The sequence below is a fragment of the Cyrtonyx montezumae genome, unplaced genomic scaffold (genome assembly GCF_038088225.1).
Source record: "Cyrtonyx montezumae isolate F1298 unplaced genomic scaffold, pur_monq_1.0 scaffold_8, whole genome shotgun sequence".
NCBI classification, from domain to species: Eukaryota; Metazoa; Chordata; class Aves; order Galliformes; family Odontophoridae; genus Cyrtonyx; species Cyrtonyx montezumae.
This window is the reverse complement of record NW_027072089.1, coordinates 83716212-83737662: the sequence shown is the minus strand read 5'-3', so window position 1 is coordinate 83737662 and position 21451 is coordinate 83716212. Positions and strand designations below refer to the sequence as shown.

General features: G+C 43.4%; 1 protein-coding gene across 2 annotated transcripts in view; it reads left to right on the top strand.

The window, feature by feature from the left end:
* JARID2 (jumonji and AT-rich interaction domain containing 2) overlaps positions 1 to 21451 on the top strand; it is a 199752-nt gene that overhangs the window by 24310 nt on the left and 153991 nt on the right. Inside the window, exon 1 of one of the 2 annotated variants that reach the window (XM_065752300.1) lies at positions 11986 to 12092. The exons of the other annotated variant lie outside the window; for it this stretch is intronic. The gene's annotated coding sequence lies outside the window, so the exon portion shown is untranslated. Of the gene's footprint in view, positions 1 to 11985; positions 12093 to 21451 lie in introns of those variants that run through there. 2 annotated transcript variants of the gene reach the window in all.

Below are 21451 nucleotides of genomic sequence, written 5' to 3'. Positions count from 1 at the left end.
ATCGTGTGGATTTGAGGTTGTTTGTTTGGACTGCTCTAGGCTGGGGGGTATAACTGGGCTGAGCCCATAGCTGGGCTAGGTCCCGTTCTTCAGACAAAAAGGCGTGTTGTTCAGTCAGAATCCAACCATGTTGTTTCTACAAGCAGACAGAAATTACGTATACGTAGTTGAGAGTATGTTATCAATTAATGTCTCATTAACTGGAAGATGTGAGAGTGCATGTTGTATTATCTGTGACTTCCTGTGGTAGGGATGCCGAACTTCATTTTGCCTACAGCAGCCATATGGGGTTAAGGTTGGGCATGATCATGTATCAAACAAATAAGAGCTCTGGCTATTTCCAAATAGAGCTGGAGACTCTTGCCTGGTTGTGCAATTGAGAGAAGAGCAGCTGTCAGAAGAATACCATCTACCTATCGTATGGTGAGGCGCACAGCGTGTCATAGGTTGGGAAAACTTGTTTACTTGGTTTTGTGTCACGTCAAGGCAGGAGGAATTTTTTCCTACGAATTTGAAGCGGCATTTGATCTGCTTGTCCTTTCCAAGTCTCGCAGGGAAGTGTGACTGAATCTTTAATTTCCCTTGGGCACGACTGCCAGAAATAACTTGTGCAGCCTTCCAGCCCTGGGGCTGGCCCTCTAACCCAGATCCCCTCTCACTCAGATTACAGCTCAGCAGTGGTGGCGTGGTGGCTCTTGGGTTGAGATGAGCTGGAGCAATACCTGGGCCCTGCTGACCTTACCCCTCCCTTGTCTTGATTGCAGGACTGGACTGTCAGCTGCGTTGGTTCTCTTTTGATTATGTTTTGAAAAATGTTAATCTGTCATCCCTTGTATCTGTGTAGGAGATGGCTACATACACGCCTTGCTTTACAGATCTGATGAATGCCTTAAAACAGGTTGTGGTCTCCTTTGGAAGAAGTTTTACTTCTGTAACATTGAGTGAAAGTGGTGAGAGATAAAGAGCCTGAGAATTATGACAACTAGTCAGCTGAACTCATGAGAGCAGTTATATTGATGTTCGGTGCGTTCTTTGCTGTTTGGGTTGCAAAATTGATAACAGCTTGGGACTTTGCTTTCTGTGAGATCTGCTTCCTTGTAGCAGTTGGATTTTAAAAAAAAATCTGCACGTTGTTTGTTCATTTTTTTTTTCTGCCCAAACAGTGAAATGTAGACTAACTTTGTGTAGAGCTGTCTTGGACAAAACATTGTACAATGTCATACCCTATAAATTTAGTCTATAGCTCTCTTCAAGCAAATAATAGATAGATTTAAGAGACTAAAACCCTATGCATTTTCTAATTGGAGCCCTTTTCTTCGTATCTTACAAAGGTTTAAATGCTTTCAATCTCCTAAAAGAAGTACAACTTCTGCTGTTCCCACTTTGGTAGCTAAATGAAGGTGTAGCAGTCAAAAGGAAGTGGCTACAGAAAGATGGGGTGTAATGGTTGCAAATCTGCCAAAGGTGGCCAGCTGTACTGTTATTTTCTGCTGGTTCTTTGTACTTAGTCAGTTTGCTCTTTAATTTTAAAGACTGAAGGTATATTTAGTGATGATTAGGTTCAGCTCTCTAAAAGGTTTTATTCCATGATGGGGGTGGTAGAGGAACATGAGGTGGCCAGCTAACCATTATTGTCTTTTATACCAAAATACCCAAATGTGTTGGGTCCCTGCAAGATTTTTATATATTAGAGAGATCTGTTAAGTAATTAATTAATTTATTCAACTTTTATTTTTTTATTAGGCATCCATATGGTCACTTTTTTTTTTTTCTTCTCATATTCTGTAAATGAATAGTTTCCAGTGGTCTTCTGTTTGGAAAGCACCTTGTAAGTTTTGAGCCCTACAAAATTTTGGGCTTTCTCAACTTGAGTGAAGTGTCTCCGTTGCACTCTGGCAAGGTCAGTTTTGCATCATGAGCTTGAGACTTCCTTTTACAACTTATATAAAGAAGCAGCTGAAATGCAGAAGCTAACCAGGCTGTTGGTGTTGATAAGGGTGTGTCAGGAAGCCCTAATCCTGCAGAATTAAGTCATACCTTTTTTGATGGTACCCTACTGTCATTCCTGTTACTTTGCATTGGGTGGCTTGTTCTTGGTATAGCATTTGTCTGTGCTTCTGTCTCAATTCCCACACCTTCATATGAAAAAGGAAACCACTTCCCCCTGCAGCATCATAGTATCTTCGCAGTTTTTAATCTGTGAATTATTATAATCGCACAATTTATGATTTTCTTGTCATTTTTCAAGAAAAGGAAGAGCAGATGTCTTATAAGGGAAAGCAAAAACACCAATGAATTTCAGGAGCGATTTTTTTCGGGGGGTTCGTATTGACCTCAACCTTGCACCAGAAGTTGAAGTGGGTCATCTGTGGTGTATTTGAAGCATGACCAAAAGGATTTGCGCTCTGCTGATTTATTCTGCACAGATGCAGGTTTGGTTGGCATCCCCTTGGTGCTGGTACAAGCTATGGTGTTCTGTGTTGCTGCTTCATTAAGTATTCTGTAGTCCTCCTGGATGCATGCAGTGGGCCTAGGGAGATTGCCCATGTCTTGTGTGGAGAGGCTGAGGGAGCTGTTGGGACTGTTAAGTGTTCCTGCACCCGTATCCCATGGGACTGGTGCTTGCTGAGCTGGAGCATTATCACACATCTTTGATATGAGTACATCCCTTGAGAGTATACTGGGTGTTTGTCAGCCCTGCTGGGATGGTATTAGGTAAATCATTGTAGAGTTGATATGCCAAAATCCTTGAAGGATTGTGGAGTGCATTTATACTTGCTTTTTTGAGTTACCATTTTATTATAGTAGAACTGTTTTAGACAGTTTGGCATTCTCTTAATAGTTGTTAGCAAAGTCTTTTTCCTCTCATCAAAAATATCTTTCCAGTTGGATCGCCTTCTGTTTATTTGTTTGCTTGTGTTTTGATTGTGCAAGACAAAATAGTTTGTGCACAGCGAAATAAGCTGGATTATAGTTTCTTGAAATGTGTGCTTCGAGGGTAGAATATCTGTGTTCCTGAAGTCTTTCCTGAGTTTAAACTGGGAAAGAATACAAATGACAAAACTACTGTTAAACATAGGCAGGACAGGCTCTGTGGGCAAGCTCATACGAGCTGGTGGTTGTTCTAGGAAGAAAGCATTTTTGTGAAGCATCCCTTGAAGCAAATGGCTGAATATGAGAAGATGAGTTTTCTTCCTTCGCTGTGGCAACTTGAACTGAAATTAATTTTAAACAGCTTTGTTGCCTTTCAGATCTCTGAAGTGTTGCTGTTTACTTAGAAGATCTGAGAAAGCAAACTTCAGAAAACAAAAAGCATTGTTCACAGTAACAAACTGTCAATTGGTCCGTCATGGTTTTCATTTTTTTTTCCCCCATGATTATGCTTGTGAAAGAGATTAAAATACTTCTCTTTTGGTATCAGCAAGCTGAATTCCCCTGCTGCCTGCTCCTAACAAAGCCTGCATTCTGTTGCTCCGATGCATCTCGTTAATTCACTTTCTGTTCCTCACGTGCTTATTCCTGTTCAGGCTGGCAAAAAGTATACATAGCAAAATTTGTTCGATCCAGTATCTTCAAGGTGGATTGAAATCTGCACGTTTCTCACTTGCTTCCACGGGGCTTGCTGTAATCATCAGGAAAGCTTAAGGGTAATTGCTGCTTCTGGTTTTGTGAATAATTTTTTGAGCATTTGTCATGTTAGTACAACCACATAGTAAGATCAGTGAACCCTTGCTCTGAGATGCAGCTTATGGGTTATTTTTGTCTTTTTGTTGTTGCTCATGTTTCTCCTGCCTGCTCTCTGAAAGCAATTCTGTGGTCAGGAATGCTTTTTGTTTCTTATTTGGATGTGTCTTTTGGTTGTTTAAACATGCTCTGGGTTTTTTTTGTGTGGTGCTGGACAGTCAGTGCGTTTTATCAGCTGCTTGCTCTGCACATATTTCCCATCTGCTGTCCCTTTTTTGCTTGTGCAGAGCAATTTGAAGACAAAACACAAGCCTGATGTTTCTTTTAAAATTACATTTAAATTGTTGTAGCATACTTGGTGCCTGCAATGTGAGTTTATTCCCAGTCTGCTGAACCCGAGTGGTGTAGTGTATCGAAGCCAAGGTCTGTGCATACCTTGCATCATTTGTAATTGAACCAGGATGCCTGGATGTGAAAACCCCATTTGCAGAGGCACTGGCTGTGCTTGGCCTGCACAGAGCCATAAACCACACCAATGGCTCAGATGCAGCACGTGGCTCCTTTTAACTGCTTGCAGGCAGGAGTCTAATGACAGCGTTTAAAAACACAGATAGCTCATTTCGCCCCCTTCTCCATTCTGGGTTTGGAAGGAAATTTACGGGCTGGCGGCAGGGATGGAGGAGCCAGTGGAGGTCCCCTTGCGGAAGCGAGGTCTGGCGGCTGGCGTTGGCAGCACGGCTGCCCCAGGATCACATAACCGCCCGGGAGCCCGGCCCTGCCTCCTGCAATTAGCAGCACAAGGTCCTCGATCTCAGCTTGGGACGTTTTGAGGAAAGGTTAATGCCACCCAGGCCCGTAAACTTGCTGCTAATGAACTGTTTGTGGTAATACGGCAAGCGGTTTAAGCACGTGGGCTCAGCAAACAAAGTGCGGCGGAAGGCTTATACAATTAGCATTAGTGTCTGGTACAAAACACCACATCGACAGTATCAGCTGACTTATCTCATTATGAGCTATGGCTGTTTCATGAATCTAATAAAACATGAATTTTTAAGACGGGGTAGTGAGAGCAGGAGGAAGGCGTGAAATTAGATTAGAGTCTCTTAACACAAACTCTGACTTCCCTGCGCCTGTCCGAAACGGTGTTCAGGGTTCTCCCTTACATGTAGCAGGAGGGTTTCGAGGTAAGAATGAGAACAATACCTTCCTTGGAAAGCCTTTCATCAGCCCCTTTAAAATGCCTCATTTTGGATTTCCTTTCCTGAAGTGTACTACTTCTAACTCAACTCTAGTGGAAGATTTAACTGAGCAATTAGTTGGTGTTTTGAAATATGAGGGTTCTCTCCCTAAAGGGCAACCATCGATCTGATCTTCATTGCTTCCACACCGTATTTACGTGACTGATGGGAATAACCACGTGTCTGCTGTCGCTGCTTTCTTCCTGTTTTGGATGACAAAGCTCAAAGGTTCCTCAGAAGTGGAAAGGAGAGGGAGAAGGCCTGCAAGCAGCAGCTGGGGCAGCAGCGAGCATCAAGCACTCAGTTGCAGAAGGGTGAGAGGATGTTCAGCAGTCCTGAGTTTGATTGCTCCTGGGACAGCTGTGGATTTGGCAGCAGGAGAAGGGTTTGCAGCAAGAAGCTGCCCTGTGCAGTGTCTTTCAAGCTTGCTGTGAAAGACAGTACTGTGCTGCCCACTGTGACTGCAGCAGGGCAGAGTTAAGTTGCTTTGGGAACACTTATTGTTAATTTCCTGACTCCACTGCAATTTTAAAATGGTATTTTTATTTAGAAAGCAAACAGAAACAAAGCCAGATTAAGGAATGGTGCTTATACTGCTGGGAGGAATGAAGTAACTTCTGAAATCTGGAACACAGAATGAAGTTGCTGATAAGATGTGAAGTTGGTAGGAGCGGGAGGAAGGGATTGGGTTGATCTCTGCACTATCAGTCTGAATTATCAGAGCCTTTAAATGAGGCAAGAAGCAACACGCAGTAGAATTACAGGACGTCTGAGGTTACTTGCAGTGAAAGAGCAGATTAGCACACTGTGGTATTTCATTTGAGGTTTTCAGAAATTATTGTATCCGGTTAGCAAACCCAGTTATAGAAATATACTGCCATTTCCTAGTGAGATCTCCATCCGGAGGTATTTCTAAGCAAATGTAGCATCTCCCCTGAGATGGAGCATACTGAGAAGTGTCTTCATTCGTTGAGTGAAGAAATTAAAACAAAACAAAAAAACCCTACCTCGGAGCCTGTATACCTGTGATGTTCCCACAGTGGGAGGATTGACAGATGACTGTCTGGATTTCCCCACTGCTTCTTACAGCATATCGTAAATGCTAAATAATTTCCATAGGATGAACTGTCTTTGTGCTGCTGAGTAGTTTAAATGGAAAAAATGTCTAGTTTCAGTAGAAACCGATTGCTCTCAATCTCTCATAATCTTCTTGGCTTCAGTGTAAACACCATAGGCTGCTCATCCTCCTGTTGGTCCTGGCTTTTGCTTGGACCCTTGCTTCTGTCATGCAAACCTCTATTCAACTGCAGGCATTCTCTTGATTCCCACAACCTCATGCATCCCAGGCACAGAGCAGAGATGGAAGGACAAAGCACGCTGTTCTGACACTCCTCTGTCATGGTCTGAGAATGAGCTGTCCCCTTCGAGTGCAGACTTGACAGTTTGCCTTCTCCTGTGCTGGGATTGTGGGTTTAGATCCTTGACTTCTTATTATGCGAGAATGCCCTGGGCCTTCTTTAAATAAATTAATTAATAAAATTGCATATGTAGGAATTTTAGGGTTTTTGATCATGCTGAAAATCTTTCTTGTGGTGTTGTTCAACCAAATGATTTACTACTTTGCCCTTCATGGTGCATCACCTACATAGAAGTGTTTTGGTTGGGTTTCATAAGTCAGTGAAATTTGGTTCACAGGTAATACTCTGTGTTATGCTTTGGCTTTTCTCCTCTTCAAGTGCTTGGTGAGGAGGAGAATGATAGCTAGAATTTGTTAAATGCGTTTTGCTAGCAGGTGATAGATACCTTCTGTTGCTGGTGACTTTTCTCCTGTGGGTCTGGGGAGTCCTAGGGGATGTTGTCAGTCAAAAAATGCTCCCAGGGAAGGATATCTATAGCAACTGAAGACACAATTGTAGTTACAGCTCTGTCATCTCTGTGGTGTTTTGCTGCGGTAAGGGAGGAATTGTATGTGCCTATCTGTTTGCTTTTTGGAACTTGAGTTTTCTAAATGTTATATTGTCCTGAGAAGATGAAGTACCTTTAGAGTGTTGTAGTTTTTGAAATTATTAATTCAGGAAATGTTATTGTGAGAAAGTTAAATAAGCCAGTGTGTTTTGGAATGTTTGTTAAGCATTGTATGTGCTATAGAGCCTCCAGGCATTTTAAGTATAAGCTACTTTCCAGGACCTCTGATGACATCTGGATAATACATGATATTGGCCAGAGGTAAAGCTGCCTCTTTTTAATAAACTGTTGCAAATTTCCACTACTTGCCACGAAGAAAACCTGTCCTTGGGGAAATGGAAATTTGTTTGGGAATCATTCCAATATAGGGTTATGTTCAAACCTTTTCTTTAGTCTAGAGAGAAACACAGACGAGGAATATAATTTAATGAGTACAAGATGCCTGTGAAGTGCTCAGAGTTCATCTGTGAATGGACTGTCCCAACCTCTGCAGCAGCATTTGGTGTTTTTTGGGTTTGTGGAAGGTGTGGAGTTGTTGGGTGATGAAGCTGCTTGGAGAAGAAATGGTTTTCTGCCAGATGTGTATGCAGAACTGGCTGAACACAGGGCTTGGGAGACTGACCAGGGCTGCTGTCACAAATGTGATGATTTTGTTATTTTGCTGCTGCAGAAAGGAGAAAGGTTCTATCGTCCTGGGTGACACAGGCCAGACGAATCAATTATTTTGGCATATGGAGCCATCTGGTGAGCGTCAGGGCCAGCAGAGGAGAGAAGGTGGGACATCCTACCTGGGGCTGGGAGGAAGCAGGGAGTGAGGGAAGAGAGGGGCAGGATGAGGGGAAGGAGGTGGCCTTCCCAGGCAGCAGGATGCTGTTAGGGCCTTGCAGGGCACTTGAGGAGCCACATTTTGTGTTATGTGCCAGGCATAGAAACAAGGATATGGCTCTTCTCCTTCACCGGAGGAGGACACACTACTGGGGGTGGCAGGATACCATGGGAGGACAAGTATTTAGAGTTGTTAGCCATCAAGGATGAACAGATTAGGGACAGAGGGTAAGCCAGAGCAATTCTGTTTCTTGTTGTCTGCTCAAATTAATAAGAGGAGTCAAGGCATCTGTGTGTGAGTTTAAATTTTGCTAAGCCAACTGATCTGTAAAAGCAGAGACTAAATCCATTTTCCCTCACTACTTTCAGTAATTGGCAAAAGGCAGAAAGTCATTGTTGATTGAGAATAAACAGATTTCAGGCATTCCTAGACTGAGAAACCTGCTTAGCTTTCTAAAATCAGTCTCCCTGGTGCTCTGCTAAAAGCTTAATTGGCTGACATTTTGTATGTGAGAGATTTACTCCGCTGGCCTAAATCGAGTTATTTTGTGTAAATGTTTTTGTGGGGTTTATAAAATACTCTCTTCTGAACATATATGTGCGTGTAAACTCTGGACTGCTTCTTTTTAAAGAGTAATAACTAGTACTAGATGTTGTGGCTTTGGCGTACAGAGGATAATTTAACATGGAATTCAGTTTACACTTTTAGTTAACCTCATGAGGGATTTTGCTGGTTAAAAACTAAATGTTATATTTTTTCCCTTGGAAAAAAAAAAAAAAGCAAACAAAAAAACCCAGCTGCTAAGATACAGCCTTCCTGTCATTCCAGAGGAGGATGACTGCGCTGCCTGTGCCAAGTGCTGGAGATGGAGAGCTGTGCTCAGACCCTCCAAGTGCTGGGGCATCGTGGCAGCAGATGGGATGCAAGGATTTAGGAATGTATGGGTCCTTGGCTAGCTGCTGGGTCTCTTTAGGACTGAAGGACTGAGTTAATGCTGATGTCAGGCCTCTCTGCTCATGGACTGTGTTTTGGCAGGGGAGCGCCTGTGGGCTGCTGGATTGTCTTCTCTTTTCCTCACAGTGCTCAGGAGTCATCTCACATGCTTCCTCATTCAGTTTTTAGTATGTTTTAATTAGTATTTTCATTCAGGCCTTAAAATTCCTTGGAGAATTGCCTAGGAGAGGGTTGTGCACTTTTAACCCAACAGCAGAAAAGGGATCTGCGTTGTATTAACCGTGAAATTTGCAGGTCAGCCTTGGAATTTCAATATTTGGTGTTTATAACTTGCTGCCTGGTTTGGGCTCCTTTGTTTCACATTAATTTCCACCTCTTGTGCTCCCAGGCATGACTTTCTCTCTTTTCTTCTTCTTTTTCCTTTCTCTCCATTGGATTTGAGATCTGACTCTGTCCAAATGGATGAACCCTCTTGGCGGAGACGAGGAGAGCTGGGGAGTTGCTACTTGGGGCAGTGCTGGTGATCTGGAATGCATTTTAAACATTTAAAGCATGTTTATTTTCAGATTTGACAAGGGCTCCCATCAGACATTTTTTTCACATACCACTAGTGCAGTACAAGTTCAGTGCAGCAAGGCCCAGAGCTGTGGGCATCCAACGCTCTGGGCTGATGTCCTGGAGGTGAACAAGCCTTGGTTTCTTAGGGACATGGGGCTTCTGTGGTGGCTCTCTCTCTCTGTCATCCTACTCCTAACAGTTTTTTTTTTGACCCTGATGCTCCTAACATGGAGAGGATTTTAAGTCCTTAAAATAATTCACCCTCTCCCCTATTTTATGACACTTGGAAATGAGAAGTCGAGATCCCAAGTTGGCAGCCCAGCTGTCTCTGCTGGGCAGTGGCCTGGCCAGCAAGACAGGCAGAGAAAGTACTGCATGGCTGATGTTGGTTGTTTTCCCTAAGACTGTGACAGTCTGGGGAGATCTAGTGTCCCAGAGGCTGATGTGCCAATCGTGTGGAAGAGTACTGGCTACGCTTTGGGACAGCTCTGCAGAAGGAGTGATGCCAGGAGGAAGGCCTCTGATCTTGCTCCTGATGGTTGGTTTTCCACAGCTGATGAGGAGAAAGAAAGAATTTCAGTCAGAGGCTATTTTGCTGAGAGTTACGGTTGTGTCTGTCTTAGGAAGGTTTCCAATTCCATAAATGCTTCTATGGGATACTGCTTGCGAGCTGTGTCAGGCCATGCCCAAGATTGGTGTGATTTCCCATACTCTGAAGCCATTTCTCAGCCTCGGGGTAATGCATGCAACCAGTGCTGTCAGCTTCTTTGCACCAGGACTTGCCATGTGCAGAGAAAAAGCAATCCCAGACGCAGTCCTGTGTGTACATGGTGAGTCAGGGGGACACAGAAGGGAACCACCTTTTGTAGGGTTCTGGTTTTCCTGCTTTACTCCAAAAGGGTGCTGTAGTTTTTGTTGTGGATCACAGCTTTGTCTGGAGTAGGAGTTGGTGAACATTATGAACCTATTGCTGCCCTTGTAGGAGCTTAGATCAGGAAATGAAATGTGCCTAAAGCAGGGCAGCCTTCTGGTGTAAATACTGTATTATTTACTCCAGAGAACTAGTAATTGGAACTGTAAATGGAAATAAGATGAACAGCACCCATATAATTAAGATATTAAATCCAGCCAGAATATGGAATACATGTTTCTGAAGCTAAATGTCTGAGCTAGTCTGGTGGCTTGCTTCTGTTTAACATGGCAAGTCCTGCTTCTTTCCCCTTCTTTCTCAGCTTACAGTTGCAGTTTTCTGCTATACTGCCTGCTGCAGCTCAGTTCTTCATCTGATTGTATGGTAAATAAGATCAATTTGCTAATTTGTCAGAAACTTAATTAAAAAAAGAAAAAAGTAGGAGTGAGGATGGGAAAGAAGTGGGACAGGCCTGTCAGAGCAGCAGGCTTGCTCAATTACATTGTCTAACCGCACCCTTGGACAAATACAGCCTCTCTGCCTGCAATAAATCATCCCTTTGCATTTCATCTGAAAGACATCAGAGCCCTCCTGAGTAGCAGTGGGCACGCCACCGACTCACAGGAGAGCACGTCAAAGCAAAACCTCCAGCTTCCTGTGACGTGGGTACGTGAGCGTGGGTGTGCACGCGAAACGTGATTTTATTTGGTTTTCCTTCCCAGAGCTGCCTGCTCCTTTTCACCAGGAGTGGCTGTCATGCAGGATAATGTTTAATAGCAAGCATCTGAAGAGAACCAGGAGAGCCAAAGCAGGCTCTGAGGCTGTTGTCTGTATTGGTAATTAGCTGTAGGTGTTACTAGGAGCTAAGGTGAGGTGTGTTGTACAGCATAGTGTTGAGCTGGTACAGCAGTTGATGCATTTCACAATTAAAGACAGAGCAATTTATATTACAGAAAAAACGCCTGACCAAAATATGAAGGATAATTTCAAGTTCACTGTGTTATTTTGTGGATAATTTTTTTTATTTTTAATTTTTTTTAATTAAGGGCTATGTTTGGTGACAGCAAATAGAAGTAGACAGGGCCATGCATTGAGCTGATCTGCCTTGAGTCTGAGAAGGAGCTGGCTGTGAAGTCTGTCTGACAGCATCTCCATGCCTTGACCTACCTATAGAAAAGGGAAGAGGCTGAAGTGAGGGTGGAGGACTGACCTAGCTAGCTGGGAACTTGCTTTTGTTGTAGATGTTGTAAGGACTTTTTTTTTTTTTAATCCAGAAAGTACATCTTGTGTTGATAACATGCTACTTAAGAAAATTAGTGAACTGGGATGTTGCCAATTTGAGCAAGCTTGTTTTGTTGATAAGCTCCTGGAATCGGCAGCTACAAGGAAAACAGAACAGCTTCTCTGTTGTTTTAAGCTGATCCAAGCCCCTCGTGCCAACAAATGTGTCAGGAGAAAGGTGAAGACTGGAGGACGTGTATTTAGGGTGGGTACTAATAGACTGGCTCAGGTTAAGCTTTCTAAGGTTAATTTTGTCTGCAGCTGTCATCAGTTGAACCTGTGTCTGACATTGTGGGGACTGTCATGCAGCAGGCCAGGCTGAGGGGCCTGCAGGAGGGTACAGGAACAGGTTCCCAGCACCAGAGTGAGTTACTGGGGTGAGATAATCTGTGCTTCTACCATCACCAGGGTAAGGTCTTATAGCCTGCTGGTCAGAGGACTGAGTGTCAGTAGGAATTTGCTGGGAACTCCAGTTTGGTGTTTTGGGCTGAACAGTTTCTGCCCACTCTGTTCAAAGCAATTAATGTTTCTGAAGCCTTGCAGTGTCTCCCATGAAAAGCTCTTTGAGGATCTTTGGTTCTTCTTCCCAAAAAGCTTGTCAGGCAGCAGGGAGTATGATCTTGCTTCTGTAAACAAGATCTGTAGTGCAGAGCAGCTTGCCTGGGGTCATCTGCAGGTAAGGCCAGAGTATTTTCCAGAGCTGCTTCTTTGTGTTGGGTTTTTCCTGCAGGATCTCCTCATCCAGCAGTCACTCTGCTGTCCTGCTCTAAGCCTGCATCAGCGGTGACCCATCACCAGCACAGCCCGTTGTGGGTCTGGGGCTGGGCAGAGCCAGCTGCTGCTCGCTTTGCAGGGTGTGTAAAGCTTGGGTGCTGAGTTGTGTATAGGTAAGGTGTTTTCCTTCCTTGTGTGTTTGGCAGGTGGTGTTGCAAGGAGCTAATCTATCATGGCAGAGTTTCTATCCCCACCCTTTTCGATGTGTACAAAAAGCGACTGAGGTGGAGATAGTTGGAGGAAACGTGTTCTGCTCTTTTACATGCATTAATCATAAGCAGCGATGTCAGGGTAGGTAACAAATAGATGCATCCTCCCTCTGCTTCCTCCATAGTTCCTAGAACAGGCTGTGAATAGCGTCCTGTCTCAAACTGAGGTAAATCAGCACCAAACAAAGGCGTTATGAACAGGACTACCCACAGATGTCATGGGAAGGAACGAAAAATTTCAAGGCTTTACTTCTGTACTATTGTTGCAGAACTTTTTTTTTCCCTCTTTTCTTCCCAAATGATTAAAAGCACTAAGAAAAGTAACATCCTCTTTTTAAAATCTGCTGTCAAAACAGAAATGAAATGTACAATGCAAACAAAAAACAAGTTCTGTTTAGGTAACAATGACCTGTCTAAGTTGTCCATGGTGTGTGGTCCTCAGAGCTGAAGTAGCTTCTGTTTAATTTATAATGTGCACATGCTCTGCAGTGTGCATCAGGAAGAAGGGAAAGAAGTAAAAAAAACAACAACCAACCTTGTGGAAGAAGGGGGATTAGAAGCAAACTGACAGACTGTTTATTACTCAGTATATAACTTACCAAATGGTTTCATTTTTCTTCGTGGTCCAGACTTGTCACTTCCATTTGGCAAACTCCAACGTTGCAAAGTCTGAAAGCAGCTATTATTGGCTTCTGCCTAAATGGGGCTCGGCTCGTATAAATTTGGTGTCTGGTCTTTTATATTGAGATTAATAAATATTTATTTGAGCAGACCAAATATTGCCAGGCCTTTCTTACGAAATGGGAATTTGAATGTAGCACAAGATTTCTCGAGTGGGAGCACGATGGCTTAAATATATATAATTTTGCTTTGCATGTTTATGCCTCTTTTTTTGCTCTGTATCTCTCTGTTCTGCAATGCAATATGCAAAGCATATAGCCAAACATACAGGCAAGGAGTGTGACCGGATAATCACCACTTTAAGAATCTGTTCAGCAGAGTGGGTTGGTGTGTGTGCGTGGTGGGGTGGGAAAGCACAGGATAGCTCTTGTTCTGTGTAGCACATGACAGTTTCTTATTTAGGACCGTCACTGCAATGCATGGAGTGTAATAAGAATTCTAGCTGTCTGTATCAGCATGGACAGTGCTGCCAAATGTGGCTGTAGATGATGCTTTTAATTCAAACTCAGTTTCTCCCTCCAGTCCTTTTACTTCCAGCTGTCATGTAGCATTGTGCCATCGCTTTATTGAAAGTATGTGCAGGAAAGACTTCTGGGGTGCCACCTGAGGATTGCTGTGTGTAATGAAAGACTGACTGTGAGAAGCCCCTTTTGTGTTGCTCTGATAGCGTGTTACTCCCAGTTCTGTTTGGATTTGGGATCAGCCCCTGTTATATTCTGCCTGTGGAGTTGACTGGGGGCCTACAAGGCAGCTGAGCACAGGGTTTTCCCCAGGATGGTAGCCAGGTGGCTGGGATCCCATTGAGGTTGTCCTGGCTCCTGGAGTACCTGATGGCCTGTCCTGCCCTCCTTCACCAGCCGTGCGACAGCACGGCCTGCGTGAGCCTGGCCTTGCTTAGCAAGGGTAAGGGTGTGCCTCAGAGAAGCTTTATCCTGGGAAGGGCAAGGGGAAATTATTACCCCTGGATCCTCAGAAGTCTGTATTACACTGGGTTTTGCTTCCCATTTCCATCAGGCTTTCCAGAGTCTGCAGCTATCTTGCTGTGCTTCTGCATGAAGCTGTAAGGCCTTTCCCCCTCATCCCCAGCCTTGTCTTCCTGGTGCTTGTGTCATGAGTATTAGGCAATAATGGAGATGCTGTTCCTGGAAGGGCTGTGTGTGTTCCGTCATTTCCACAGAGCACCTTGGGTTGACTTTTGGGAGTTGGCAGTGGGAAGGGAGCACTTACATGATGCTACCTTTCCCAGGCTTTGATCCAGCACATATTAAACTTGGTCTCGGTGGTGGTTTCAACAGCAGGTGAATCACAGCATTACTTAATGCGTTTAAGAGTTGAAATTTTCTGTTGCCACTTTTCAGGCATCCTTCAGCCAGAATGATTGATTTCCCTTTCCTGCAGGAAGGCTCAAGGCTCATATATAGATTCTCTTCTTATTATCAGGGCTAGTTGGGAGATTCAAAGCACACATTAGTAGTTTTCTGTTCTTTTCTTCTAGCTTTTAAGACACCTGTTCTATTGCCTGATAAGGAAATTTATCTGTAATGCCAGTTCTAACAGTGTTCATAGTTCTCCTCTGTGGTTGTCCTCTGTTGTTTGTGAATTTTCGCAGATTTTCTTTTGAAGTCCAGGGAAGCTTTTATTTTAAGAACGCTGGGAATTGCTTAGAAAAACTGGAGCTTGTGATCTGCATGCATAGTTTACCTCTGTGTAGTAGATGGCAATTAAATTTGTTCTTTATGCTGTGGGAAATAAGAAGATCCATTTTGATTTTCTGCATGCCATTCTTCCTAAATTCTGTGATGTGGGAGAGCTGTATTTGGGTTTCCCCCCACGTTTTTTTTCTTAGGAAAAGAAACAGCAAATGAATAGTTAACAAAAATGCTTCCCAAACACCAAATCAAACCAGTTCTCCATCAGTATTGCTTCAGAAAATTGTGGGAGGAACTTGAAGTGTACTGAAACCTCTCAAACCTTTTATGATAGCAGGAAGGATGAGGAATCTTTTGAGGCAGTTGTGCTACGACGTGCTCATCAGTCACTGGTGGAGATGAGGAAAGGAGCAAATAGCTGCAGAGTATGAATAAATGCTTCTCTTCTAGTTTGTACAGATTTCCTTCCATAAGAGTGACTGCCATTCTGGGACTGCATGGGGCCTTCTAGGAGGAATGAGACCTCCAATTCTGTATATACTTTAAAAAACAAAAGCAGAAGTGCAAAGCCCAACCAATCCATCCTCAAGGTTTCTTTGTGCGCTGTGAAGAAACAAAGGGCATAGTTTTTTTTTTTCTCTGTACGCTGCCAATTTCGTTTTTCTGAGTGTACTACCTTTAAGGCAGCTTTATGGGAAAGGCATTTTTGGCAGCAGTCAGTGTGAGTCAGCGAACCCTTCCATCAGTTTACAAGTTCTGACAAAACCTGCTTTCAGACACTGGTTTTGATGCACACCAGGACTCGGGTAAAGTAGATTTCTGCCTGGCCATCTCTGTAATTAGAGGAAACATCAGGAAGAATAGTTTTGTTTTTAGTTGCTTCAGGATAAAATGCAAAACTGGTTACTTTAATTTGTCCCTATAGATACGTGACAGTTCAGCCTGACCCAGAACGTTTCTTCCATTTTTCTTCAGTTCTGAGCAAGCTTTGTATCTCTGCAGAGCTGGATTTACATAATCTGGATATTAGAACTGATGTCAATTTTTTCAAGCGTAACTTCAAAGAATGGGGAAAACAGAATGTACTTTTCCCCCCTATTTTTGAGCTAAAAATATTTATCACTTCTCAGGGTTTTTATTATTATTTTTAACTGAAATCAGAATATTTAATCTTACAGTTAGCACTGCTCCTGGCATTATTTGAGACAATTTCATCAAAGGCATGTTCAGTCTAGGTCAGAAAAGAGTTTTGTACAGCCTAGCAGCTGCTACCTGCCATTCATTTGCTGAATATGGGAGATTGATGTGCTTTATTGGGCCAGCACAGCTTTCAGTTGCAATGTTCTTTAAGCTACTTTCCACAGAATTTGATTTAAAATATGCATAACTAATAAAAGAGCTCTTGGAACAGAGTGTGTATTTAAAACCTGCGAATAATTTCTGTTTCTGGTTGATACACAGGACACCTGGCCTTCTTGTTGTGACTCCTCATTACTGGCTGCTTCCATTAAGGACATCCCTGTAGCAGTGGGAAGCATGTATGAGAATGGAGCAGTTATGGGGGAGGTGGAAGAGGCCTTTAAATTCTGTCATGATTTCTCACAATAGAACCTTTGCTGAAGTTGTGGAGAGTGATTCTGAATTTCTGTCAACTAGTGAGAAACTTTAGTTAACAGAACGCAGAGACCATCTTTTGCCATTGGAAAATTGGCCATTAAGGATTAACCGTGTTTCTTCTTGTGCAACAATGGGATGAGGACAGATTTATTTATATTCCTTTATCTAGGTGTGCCTACCAAAATGAGATACATATTCATACAAAAATCCTCTCAAAACAGAAATGCTCATGTTTTGTAACCACTTGGAGATAAATATTGCTGCTGTTATACTTTTCTGACTGGCATAAATCCGAGAGGCTGGTGGTAGCTCCGTGTTTCCTTACTTTAAATAGGGGCAGAAATGGTGTCACTGAGCTCGGTGTTGTAGTCAGGACTCTGAATGGGATGCATTAGCTGCTGTCTTGCTGGCTGAGCAGCCATCCCACTGCTGCTTTTACAACCGAAACTGGTAAATGTTAGTCTTTTGTGGCAGTGCCAGATGGAGCAGAGCAGGAGCACTGGGGTGTGAGATATTTTCCTGGAGCTTTCTGTGCCATAGTTGTGCATCTCTTCAGCCTGGTCCCTTTTTCTGTCTTGTGATTTAAGGTAAAAAAAAAAAAAAGTCAAAAGTAATTGGTGTCCCAAGCTGTTGTTGCTGCCTTAGCAAGACAACTGTGATTTCGTTTGGGAAGCTGGGGCTTTTGCTGGTGAGGCTGGAGTGGAGGAAGCAACATGTGGGTTTTGGAGCTGGAGTTTGCCTACGGTCTTGGTCTCAAAACTTGTTTCTATTCTAAATTTGGGACTGCTGACTCTTAATAATGCCAGTCTTTGTTGTTCTGGAGCTAATGGGAAGAATAAATTGTTAAATCAAATTGAAAGGAAGACTGGGGCCATACACATATTAGCTAGAAAGACCTTCTTTCAAGTGGGGAGTGCTGCTAACTTTAAAAGCAGCACGTCCCATCTTAGAGCTTCACATGGACTAGTTGGCACCAAATTTCCATTGTGTGCTTTTTAATATTTCAGCAATTTGTTTTTACCACGAGTCTCTTTCTGAAGCAGCTTTCATGGCAGAGTGGGAGGCGTTTTTTGTGGGAAGGTACGTACTGTCTTTCCTTTCTACGCGCTGTGAGGTATGGAAATATAATTACTCCTGTTTACATAGGAGGAAGTGGAAGCACAGAGCTGGTCTGTGTGAGGCCAGCCAGCCAAGCCAGGGGCAGTCGGATGTGAAATTCCAGTGCAAAGCTCACGGAGCCCCTTCCTGGCCATCGGAAATGCCACGCTGGTGGTGTGCCTGCAGGAAGGTGGGGGGGCTGCAGCAGAGAGAGCTCCGTCAAAAGCACACACAACTGCGGTGCTGGTTTTGCAATACCGTGTTTTGGATGGGTTTAGAGACCCGTTTTCTTCTTGCACAGCAGTGACACGGGAAGCTTGGAGGTGTGCGAGGTTCTCTTTACTGCCTGAAGCTGCATTTGCCCAAACACAAAAGCATCTCCTCTGTTTTTTAAAAAAATCAGCGTACATAGGGTTTTTCACGTCTGAACAGTTGCTAACTTTAATGCTGAGAAACCTCAGCCTGAAAGGAAAGCTTTTTATAGTCGCCACGTGAGGGAATATAAATAGATCTTTAGATTGAAGGGCTCTTTCATCCCGTGTCTGGAGCGCCGGGACAGCGTGCGCTTGTGCGGGGGGACTGGTGAGTCTGCAGCTCAGATTCCTCCTGAGCCGGGGAAGCCAATTAAGTGAGAAGTAGTTAGTGCTTTAAAGCACAATGCAGCATTCGTTTTCAGATGCCTGTGCCCCCCTCCCCTTCCTCCCCACACCTTTTTTTGGAATTTAATGAACAAGTTCTGCGCTTTGAACAAAATCATCACCATTCTCCTTTTTTTGTTTTGCTTTTTTATGGAAAGTGTGACTCATAAAGTATTTTAATCCCTGTTGTTGAGCATCATTAAAATGAAGATTGTTCCCCGGCAGTGTGGTTTTGATTTAAGAACCCTTCGTGTTGCAAGTGCTGTCTCCGTTGAAGAGTAACGTGTAATAAGTTGATGAAGTCAGGAATTTTATGACAGCGTAATCATAACTTTTCTTATGTAAATTAAAAAATATTTTGTAGGGTTTTTTTAAAGTTTTCTTTACTTTTACACATTGGTGCATTCTATTTGACAGTAGGTGAAGCACGCTGAACTACTGGCTTAGCTCAAAAAGCAGACAAGAAAAAGAAACGATATGCTTGTAAAATAGGATTTCCTTAAACAGTTTAATGTTCTCTGCTTAAGATGAGAAAAATGCATCTCTGCCAGAGCACGAGGAATTTGCTTGTGGCCTTCATTCATCCCAGTTACATGGGGCAGGGCCACGGCAGCCTCCTGGTGCTGCAGCTGGGTGCCTGGCTTCGTGCCCTGCCTATTGCGAGCCCCTCCTTCTGCAGCACTGTGCTCTGTGCGGGGGGCTAAGCACAGGTTTATTTGGGGGGCTCTGTAGGGTCTGCGTGCCTTCTGTTCTTTCACTGCCATTGCTGGCACATGCAGGAGTGGCCCTGCAGTTTGTGAATGTTTTTTGTTGGAAAAAAAAAAAAAAAGTGGGGAGAAGGTGCAAACAGAGCAGATTCCAGGAACATTGTGTGGGTTTAGCCAGCACGTTTGTTTAAAGGTTTCTTCTTGCCCTTCTTAAAACACAAATCAAAGCAAGAGCAGCAGTAGTAGTTGCAGTCAGCGTGTGCATTGCTAGGAAGTGAGAGCAGACGCTAAAAATCACAGCAGCAGAAGTCCTTCAAGGTAGTAATTAAACACACCAAGCAAATTTTATTTCCCTTTGCACACACTACCATTTAGCATGTAACGAGGGTATGATGGATATTTCTTTTTCTTCTAAGATTCCCTGCGCGGCACTCCTTCACTGGCAGTGGCTATAAACTCATAAACGGTCGAAGTTTCATTAGAAACCGTCCAATTTGAAAAGGAACAGGGCGGGAGGTAGGAAACAATGCCAAGTGGGATCCTAAATTGCTCAGGATGTTGTAAATAGAGCTGCCGTCTTTTGATCTGGCGAAGGGTCACAGGGATGCTGTTCGTTTGACCAAAGGATGTTGGGGGCAAGTGGCAGAAATCACCCACCTTCCATCCTGTTTTCCACTTCCATTACTTTGCTTAAGGCTGGTGCTATTAAGAAGGTGTAAGGAAGCAGCTTAGACAGGCCTTCCCTTTAGGGTCTCGCTGCCATTAGGGAATCAGAAAGCGTGTTTGTTTCTGGTCTGTTCAGATGTTTTATGGCAGCCCGTTGTTGCTCACTGGCTGCCTCAGCCAGCTACTGTGTCTCATTAAGCGTAACGTCGGGCTGGGGCTCGGTGAGGAGCGGAGAGATGAAAGCTCCTGCATAGTTGCAGATCCTGAATGGGAAGTTAATGCTGGGAGAGTGCTTGCATGCTGTGTGCATTGCGGAGAAGTTGTTACAGGCATCAGTGTCTAGTAAAGCTGCTTCCCCAACCTCCCACCCCCCCTGGGTAGAGGAGCTTTGGGGTGCGTGGCAGAGAAATGCAAGGACGTGCTGCCTGCCTTGCCTGCTGCTTGTGCTGCCTTTGTTTGACAGCCAACCAACTCTGCCCGCTTTGTGGTGCAGAGGAAGCCAGGATGCTTACAGCACCTTTAGTGAGATGGCACGCAGCTTCCACAAACTCACAGCTGCTATCAGAGGCACCTCTAACTCTTACGTATTACAGCACCTCTCACTACATAGCACAACGTGACTACATGTATTTGGAGACGTAGTTTTGCAAGTGTGTGTGTTTTCATATATGGGAGATTTTCTGTGTTATTTAGACAACTGAATATGGGGGAATTCGGTTTATGAGAAATTGCTTCCTATTCAGATAACATCGTGACTTTATGGAAGATATAGTAAACTGGTTTCTTCAACATTCCGGGTTATTTGCAGAAGTGATCTTTTCAAATATCGGTCAAGTCATAAACTACAAAGTCTGATACAGATCTGTGCTAAATGCCAATAAAATTGAGAGCAGAGGCCTGGAAAAGTATTTTAAAGTATTTATTAGAAAGATGCTTATTTGACACAATTAGTCGTGTTCCAGTAATCATGTTTTTCCCCTTTTTGTGAGCTACTGTATTTTAACTTGTCTGGGGTCCATTATGGTGCGGTTCATAAACAAGATGAAACTATGTGGCTAATAACATGAAATGTTTCCTACTTTGATCTAATCAGAAGCCTGTTTTGAGCTGCTGGTTTAGATCTTCCTCAGAGGAGAGGAGAATGTCGGAAACAAGTACTTCAAGTGTTTCTCTCTTGGCAATTAGCCACCGGAGCTCCATTATTACTTTTTGCGTGGATCAAATGAGGTCAGTGGAATGAGCTTCCTGCATGAGGTCGTTCTCAGAAGCTGCAGCAGACAGTAGTTGCTAACATTTCCATCCTGTAGATCTCCCTTCTGAGAACGGACGCGGGAAATAGCCTAGAGCCTCAGAGGGAGGTGTGAAAAACACCGATGGATGACTCTGGGGCCTCTTTTGGAAACAGTAATTTGGCCATACAGTTCAGCACTGAGTTAAACATTAGTAGCTTTCTGAAGGTTTTTTGTGGTGCTGCTGTAAGAATAACTCTCATTTAAATGAATCATACCTGTCTACTTTAAAATGGTAGAAGTACAAACCATCAGAGTTTAAATGTAAATTTTACTGCCTTTTTAAGAAAGATAATTCACTGCTGATTGAAAAATAAATGTATTAAAAGCAGTGCTTGCGCATACATCTGTGTGTGATATACAGATGTAGAGATTTTTCTCTGCACCTTGCAATGAATTTCTACTGTTTTAAATCTATGAATCAAATTTATTTACTTAAGACTATAATCTTCATCATGAGTTCGTGTGGACTGTTTCCTTGAAGAGCCCTTGGAAGTTCCCGTCGCACAAGCCTGTGTCCTGATGAGGGACCGTGAGCAGATGAGCAGGCCAGCATGGTCTTCGGTCTGTGCATGTGCTGAATTTTAATAGTGGCGTTATCCATTGACTTTCAGCTATCTAGAATGAACAGCAGAAATGGGAAAATAGTATATTTGATAATGATCTATTGATGTGACAGCGTTAACCCTGTGACCTACTATGCGGTT